General features: G+C 34.2%; 1 pseudogene; it reads left to right on the plus strand.

The window, feature by feature from the left end:
* Nucleotides 1-8: 8 nt before the first annotated feature.
* On the plus strand, nt 9-5,078 carry LOC124439775 (annotated as a pseudogene).
* Nucleotides 5,079-9,117: the final 4,039 nt, after the last annotated feature.

The raw sequence follows: 9,117 nt of genomic DNA on the forward strand, positions 1-9,117 counted from the left end.
TGCCTGTTGACCAAAAATGTTGCGCAAAGAAAATACAGTATCATCAATAAGCACGACAACGTCAAATGGTCAAGGATCAATTTCATCGTTCAAAATTTCGAATTGAATAGTTTATATCTTTGAATCATGCTAAACACGGGGTAAGTACGAGAAGATTGCTGTAATTTGCGGCATTTCTGTCAAAGCAGAATGTTAAAAGGTTGATTGTGAAGAACAATCATTTGCTTATTTTTGAATGTCATGTCAACTGGCCTTTTTTACCTGATGAATTTCTGTATGACTAGTATTTTAGACAGTTTTATTGATTTTTATTTAAATGATCGCATTAAGAATCCTTCCTGTTTTTGTCTGAACGAAAGGCAAAGAAACCTTTATTTATGCACTCTGATGATAAAATGTAATTGTTTTAATCATACATGTATTATTTTCTCATTGGATTTTCTGTTTTTTGATCATTCATTATTCAAGTATCTGAGGTTTGCATAATAAACCAGTGCAAACATGAAAAATATCTTTCATTTCTATTACTAAATAATGATAATGCATAAACAAATGTTTGAATTTGTCCTTTTACATATATGTATTGATGATTGATTTGCAAATTGTCTTTCATGAATTTAATTGATTTAGTTCAGATTGGTTTGCACAGGCTAATACAAAGCAAACTCGACTTTAGACCAATCAATGCTAGCATTTCATTGTCTAGACTCTTTTTTCTTGTTTTCTAGAAAACTTGCTGGAAAAACAATTTTTATTAGTGGAGCAAGTCGTGGTATTGGTAAAGCTATAGCTTTAAAGGCAGCACAGGATGGAGCAAATATTGTCATTGCTGCTAAAACAGCTGAGCCGCATCCAAAGCTTCCAGGAACAATTTACACAGCTGCTGAAGAAGGTCAGTTTTTGATGTCTGTTTTGATGTACACAGACAGCAATGTTTGATGTTTAATTCTTGCAAAAGAAATTTGTTTCAATAGAATAAAAGATTTTCTTGTAGATATGCATATTGTAAAGAATTATGTGTCACTTTTGGAATTGCCAGATATTTATAGGATAGTGAGTGCTAAATATTTTTTCCTTAATCTTTTAAATATATCTGTGTATTATTTCAACAATCATAGCTATTGCTCAAAGAGGAGTTAAAAAAGTAATTCTAACCAAAATTCTGAGAAAGTACAAACTAAAGAGTAACAAACTACAATTGATTTCTCATGTACATCTTCAAAATTTCACTATGTGCCTTGTATTTTTCATTTGTAAGCAGTTCTGATGATTTTATTTTCCCCACTCTTAACTCAAGAAAATTTTTGTTCAAGATGCTTAAACTCAAGTCTTTCTTCCATTGTATTTTCAACTTTGCTCTGTTGTTAAAGTTGTGCATCTGGATTGCAGGCACATGGATTTTATTTTTGAGTGTTGACTTATGATAATGATTTGATGTCTAATTGTAACACCCATCTTTGTTTTATGTGTTGGCTCACGTGTCATCATATATATATGTTTTTCACTGTGAACATCATTCTTTATATGTAGTTGAAAAGCTGGAGGACAGTGTCTGCCATGTATAGTTGACATAATGAGATGAATCGGCCGTAAAACTGCGGTAGAAAAAGCTGTTCAAAATTTGGTGGCATTGACATTCTTGTAAATAATGCAAGTGCTATCAGCTTGACTGGAACATTGGCGACTCCTATGAAGAGGTCAGGAAGCTCATCTTTCACACAATAAACATTTAGCTATATGGTGACAGTGAAATATTAAATATTTTGCCTTACTTAGTTATTATTGATATCTTTAGTTGAAATGAGTAAGTAGTTTAAAATAAAGGCTTACTGTTTCTTGACAACTAGTAATGTCTGATAGAATTGTCAATTAACTGATATCTACACTGTTCACAGTAACAGATACTTGTCATCATAGGCTTATACGTATTTTCAAGACAATGTGAGTATTAATTTGGAGTGACAAGAATATCAACTTCGAAAGTAAATTATTATTGATGAATTATATTTAATTGAAGGCTCATTTTCAAGGATGGAAAGCTTTAAAACGCCCTATGCTCACTGCTTATAAATACGGTGCATGTGCAATGATAATAGCAATGAGCAAAGATAAATCCAATAACATAGCCATCAATTTTTAATGAAACGAATTTAAAAATAATTGAAACGGCTATAATAGATAAGGAATTGGGTCTAGAATAAGGAATTGTATCTCTAAACATAATGGCGAGAGTCTCGTGTGTGTAACTTATGTATGTACTTAGTAATGTTTATTTTTTCTCAGATACGACCTAATGAACGGTGTCAATGCCAGAGGAACATTTTTATGGTAAAAATCTTTGTTCTATTAAGTACCCAAATAGCCTAACCTATCCTACTTAGAATTACTGACTACATATTGTGTTTTTATTCATCTCATTTCTTTACGATGTTTAACTTATGTAGCTCTCAAGCGTGTATTCCATATCTGAAATTGGCCAAGAACCCTCATATTTTAAACATCAGTCCGCCATTAAACATGAAACCCCTTTGGTTTAAAGGACATGTAGGTAGGCCATCGTGTTTCATTTCAAGTAGCTCCATATACTTAGCTGTTGAGTCCGAAGGCCCCTCTTACACGTTATGTGCCGTTTATATGTAGCTTTAAGGTAGTCAACCAGTTCTGTTTTCCAGCTTTTTCAGTTTGTTCAAAACACTTTGATTCACTACATGTATTCAGTATTTTAGTGGACATTAATTGAATCAGAAGTATTAACAATGCAGTTTTTAAAATTAGTGGTGCTCATATTTATGTACTTAGCTACGTGCCCTGCGAACTATACGAGAAAAGTCAGTCACTTTTGTCAGTGAATTAAACCCGATTTTTATGTTCTGGTATTTTGATAGCATACACGATCGCTAAATATGGTATGTCCATGTGTGTTCTTGGTATGGCTGAAGAATTTAAAGATGATGGTGTAGCAGTGAACGCTCTTTGGCCAAAAACAGGTCAGTTACGTATTACAGTGTCATATAGCTAGGGGTTCATCTTAACATTGTGCTACAGGGGGTATGGCATGCATCATATAGTAGCGATCTAAATATTTTTTTTTATTTTTCTGTCACTTGAACGACTTTATAATCTTTTTATGGGCTTATTTGGTTGAGTTATTTTATGTATTTCTGTATGTAAACATATACGTGTGCTTTCTGTGCTTCCCCATTCGTGCATTTTAACATTAGTTTCCTCATCCATAGACAACTGCCCTAGAGGTTTACTTTGTGTTTCCTCATCTGTATATAAATGCCCATTATCAATATCATACTCACAGGACTTGGACAAATGCATCCCCCAACAAGTGTTGTTAATTTACCTTGTCTTGTGTAGCTATCGAGACAGCAGCAATGGAAATGCTTGCTGGTGGAGATGCGCTACAACAATGTCGTAAGACAGACATCATGAGTGATGCGGCTTATGTTGTACTAACTAGAGACAGTAAATCAAGGACTGGTGAATTTCTTATTGATGAGGATGTTTTACGCGAAGTTGGTATTACTGAATTTGAACAATATTCTTGTGTTCCCGGTAAGAAAATAATATTTTTTTTCTTTACTCGTTTCTTCAACACACTATTTTGTGAATGTTGTACCCGTCTTTCGCTAGAAACATCGAGCTATCATTATTAGAAAAATAGCGCATTAAGTTTTGTTTAAAATATGTGATTTTGACAATGTACGTAGCTACTCTCCCCTTCTATCACACTAAGAGTTTGCTGTGGTCTCGAATCTTCGATTTATAAACAATATTTTGTCACTGATTGTCAAAGAAGTTAGTGTGCACCAATTTACCACGTCCTTGGTACGTCACTTTATTTTCGGTCTTCATAAACTTTTCAAAATGTTTATGGCTTAAAGTAGCGATGTTTGTGCAACGAATGTTTTCACACCACAGTTTATGCCTTAGTTTATGCAGTAAAAACGTTAAAATGAAAATAAAGTGATAAATGGATGCTCCTTTTGCGTAAATTTTCACGCAGATAACTTATTTTATGGATTGAGTGCCTGAAGAAGAGTGGCTTCGTAACATGTCGAGTTTTTTTCCTGCTATTTTTTGACAGATTGTTTTGTTTTCATTGTATGTATTTTAAGTGATGACGAAGGCTGTGACCATCAGATTAATTTCCTACGTATGGACGTGACTTTTCCGTCTTTTTATAGGCTCAGACTTGCTTCCAGATTTTTTCCTTGATGTTGAGGATATTTCAGCGCGTGATTTTCATAAATTGAAACAAAGTAATACAAGAAAGGCTGCTGATGGTGGTAAAGATGACTGTATTTCTTCTGTGTTTGAAAAGATTCAAGGACTTTGTGATGAAAATGTTGTGGCTGGTACTCAAGCCGTCTACCAATTTAATATTACCGATCATGGGACGTGGTTTTTAGATCTCAAAACAGGAGGAGGTACTAAATTATAAAACACATTAAGTTGATGAAGAATTTTTCTGTGAATACGCGGCATTTGATCACAAATAGTGTGAAACTGTTCGAAGAAAACTTACGAATGGTGTTTTTTTGACTTATACAGATAAAGTGAGTTGCAAATTCTGTGTGAATGTATAGATGCATATTATTCATTATTTAGGAAGTGCTGGAGAAGGAGAACCTTCAACACCGGCTGATTCAATATTTTCATTGAACAAAGACAACTTTATTGCGATGTTTACTGGAAAACTTAAACCTACAGCCGCGTTTATGCAAGGAAAACTTAAAATCAAAGGAGATATGCTAAAAGCCATGAAATTGGAAAGTTTAATGAGTAAATCAAAGTTATAGCTGAAGGTGATGTTCACAGCACAACCCTATTCGCACGCACTTTTAATTTTCTCGCGTAACGAAAAAATGGAAACTTCTTTTTTCTTATGATAAATACATATGAACGTCAAAAATCTTCACTCTTTATTTTCCTGAAGCAGTACTCCGCTGACATTTTTACCGGCTTACATTTAATTCTCACAACTCAAACAGTTGTTTACTTTCTATGACACATTGACATCCAAATTTGCGGCTATTTTTTAATAAAACATTACTTTAAACCCTAAAGAACTGGATTCATTTGGTATTTGTTAGATGACAACAATAACGACCTTTCTTTGCCAAACAATCCACGCGGGATTGTTAGTTTTCTGAAAAATCTTAGGTACGCAGAGGTCACAAGAAATATCTGTTCCATGACAAAAAACTGTCAATAGTAGCTACTTTTTCATTGACAAAACGAATGTATTTGCTCACGAGAAGTTCAGAGGCCGGCTGCACGAAGGCCGAATAGCGCTATCCACTGGATAGCAAATTTTTTTGAACGTTCAAAAAATCTCTTATGAAAGAAAATTATACGATTTTAACTGTGCAATCACTGAAATAAGATATTGTTTCGAAGATTACAAAATTTCTTTGTCGCAAGAAAATATAAACACCATTTCTACAAATTTGAAAATTTTGCTATCCAATGGATAAAGCCTCGGTCACACTGCACCCGATAACGATCCGATAACGATGCAAAAAAAAATTGGCTTGTTATTCAAACTCTTGTGTGCGGTCACATTGGAGCGATAACGATAACGATTTATCGTTAGTATGTGACCATTGAATATCCTTATAGTTTATTGTTATCGTTTATCGTTATCGTCGAACCGAGGCTTGACGCTATCCAGGCTTCGTGCAACCGGCCCAGTTGTTGGTTTTCATGCATTTGCGAATGCTTACGGTACAGCAATAGGCATCAGTCGAAGGTTAATTGAAGGGGACCATATTCATATATTGATTGCTATGTTTCTTTTAAAGTTAAATTGTTTTCATGAGAAATTAGCCATGTAGGCATTGCTGAATATATGAATATAGTCCCCTTGACCAACGTTCGATTGACGCCAATGCAGGTATATATAATATATATAACCGCACATCCTGTGTCCCAAGTGCAGGAGTCACCATTTTAATACACTTTGTATATTACGCTAAGTTTGCGTGCGCAGTTTGAGCACTCTCGGATTGTGTGGAGAGTCTCATAATAAGACGTTCACTGTGTTCGCGATATGCAAAGCTCACCTTTATAGGTTTAAGCACTCTTGTGACTCTACAATACAATCCATACAATGTGTAACCGCACATCCTGTGTCCCAAGTGCAGGAGTCACCATTTTACTATGGTGATAGCCGGGAGAGCACATTGTAATACACTTTATATATATATACATCAGCTTAAGGTGTCAAGGCTTGATATTTGTTATTAGTTCGGTTTATTATATTATTGACGTGGATTGCTGTTGGCATTTTAGAGAAGACAAGTGAAGTATGTTAGACGTATTACACAATCAATATTGTGGAGGTGGTTGCCCTCAGATGTTTTCATGTTATATACAGGAGTTATTTTTCTATCTTTGTTTATAAGGCAACAAGTTTGAGCTTAGATATCGCAGCCAGCCTGACTTCCTGCCTTGCGAATATTTGGGAAATGAAAGATGGTAATGATTCAACATTTAAAGACTAATTATTTGCACATTAAATGAAGAACTTTGGTCGATACTTATGCAATATCTAATATACCCTTGATTTTCTCCAAACAAAGTCTCGTTGCTATGTACAGTAATATCCCTTGTTTATAGTCTGTATACGCCAATATCCATATCTCAATCATTGTATTGATTGATGAGTAAAATTCCGTATATAAATGTAAAATTATCTTTTTTACCTGTAGTTTCAATAATTATATCACTGTGGGAGTAATATCACATGGCTTTTTGATGTTGTACGGTTGTTATGTACGTACAAAGTATTGGAAACATTGTGTCTGTAGAATATTGTCATGATCATTTTGCCTACATTTTCTGTGTTGTTTTTGTGATAGCTAACTCCAGCAAGTTCTTTTAAGTCAATGCGTGTAATATTCTTCCATCTGTTTTACAAAAAATGCACATATTACATGAATTTGATATCAGATTAGATCTTTTAACCAACTTGTGCAATGTGTACTATAAATACCAAAATTTGTTTGCACCAGACTTCACATTAGACTGTCAATGGCTAGATAAATAATTACTCATTTGGGGTTTAAAAATACATTTCCACGTTGAGTAATACACGTAATAATGATTGTATGTACAAAGGGGGTTACCAAGGTGTGCACTGCGTCCTTACGTCGGTCATTATTCCAGCCAGATGATTAGGATTTCTCACTTGTTTCCAACCATTAAAATTACATCACGTCAATACTTAATAATGAATTCAAGAATATTTTGAGATAAGAAATGACTTCGGATCATTTTGAAGGTTTGGAAAAAGTCAAAACCCCTAATGAACTGGCTGGAATAATGGCGGCCACCATGCGCGGCACAACATGTGCGAGGACAAAAACATCAAAGGCTCCGATATGAGTGACTCTTCTGTATATTCTTATTCTGTGCTTTAGGGCTTGTCACTTGTTTTCAACCATTAAAGAAACATAACGTCATTTCTGAATAATGAGTTCGCGAATATTTCGACTTAAGAAATGACTTCGGATAATTCTCAAGGTTGGGAACAAGCAAAAAGTCCTTATCACCTGTCTGGAGTAATGGCGACCGATGTACCGGGACAACCACTGGGCACAACATGTGCGATGACAAAAACATCAAAGAGTCAGACACGAGTGACCCTTCTTTATAACCATTATTCTTTGGTATTATTAAATTAAACTTTCAAAGTTATTAAAATTAGTTTGATTCATTACGAATGGCTCAGCGTATGGCTTTAACGCAATTATAAAATCCCGGAAGCTTAATTATTTGCAGAGCCATTGAAGTTCTAATGTTTGATCTCGTGCATACAAATTATGATATTAGCAGTTTTTTAATACATTCTGTGCAAAAGACGTACGCCTGGATTAAGATGAAGAAATTGGCGTACTGCGATAATTTCATTACTCATCATCATTCTGAGCCCCCGGGTGCACACACACACTCATGTCAGCTACGTGCAAATGTACAGCGTGGCCCAAAAATGTCACCCCCACCCTATAAAAATTACTCATCTCTTCTTGAATGCGCTTTATCTTACCTCTGGAAATTAAAAATAGTTTGCTTCCATCTTAGCGATTAATTCATTGAGGTATAAATTACTTACAACGTTTATGTACAGTTCAATAACGTCAAGAATGATATTTGTATACGTGGGACATTTTTGGGGGACACCTGCATATTACATATCTTTGTTACCATCATAAAAGCTTTTCTGCTCCTGGGAATTTAAATTTCAATATTGTTGTACGTTACGTAAACGTTGCGACTTACATTTGAATAAAACTGATGAAAGTGGAGGAACATATGATGCCACTTTCTCACATACCAGCCTAAATACAAATGCTAATTTTGAAAATCGCAAACACAATTACACAATTAGTTTTATGTGAAGAAAGTTGGAACTAACATGCATACCACTCTTTCCGCACAACCTGACAGCCTTTTACTTCATTTATATTTAAAATTTATTGTTGACAAACTCTATACTGTACATGTTAATAAATATATTAATTGTGTTTGATGTTTGCCTTAAGATATAACTAGCTATTTTAATTTTTGAACAACAGACGTATGTTTAAGGTTCACAAATTCTGGCTTTTATCAGTCCTTGTATCACATCCACTAACTTATTTTCGCAAAACTAAAAAAGTAATACATAAAAACTTGATCCATCTTGGTATGTCACACTTTGGCACGAGAGGAAGTTTTCGCTGTTAGAATAATGTAGATTCTTAAGAATAAATATTCTATACTTTTTTAGTTTTCTTTTTAAGAACGTTCTAAATTATCAATATAGCAGTTGATACATCAACTACTAAACAAAATTTTTAATACAAACATGGACTAATAAGAGACAAAACAAAGTCTTTGAAATAATCTTCAGGTCTCTCACACACCTGACCGAAAAAACCTCTAAGCTGATATGAGATATTTTGTTTTTCATAGACGAAACAAACTTTAATCTGAAAATGTAAAAGGATAATACTGCAATATGAAGATTATGTGTGTTCATCCAGAATAAACATGAATTATGTTTTTATCGAGTTACATAAATATTTTTGCCCATGGACTTGCATTGATTAAACTGTCATT

The sequence above is a fragment of the Xenia sp. Carnegie-2017 genome, unplaced genomic scaffold (genome assembly GCF_021976095.1).
Source record: "Xenia sp. Carnegie-2017 unplaced genomic scaffold, XeniaSp_v1 HiC_scaffold_2, whole genome shotgun sequence".
Lineage (NCBI taxonomy): Eukaryota > Metazoa > Cnidaria > Anthozoa > Malacalcyonacea > Xeniidae > Xenia > Xenia sp. Carnegie-2017.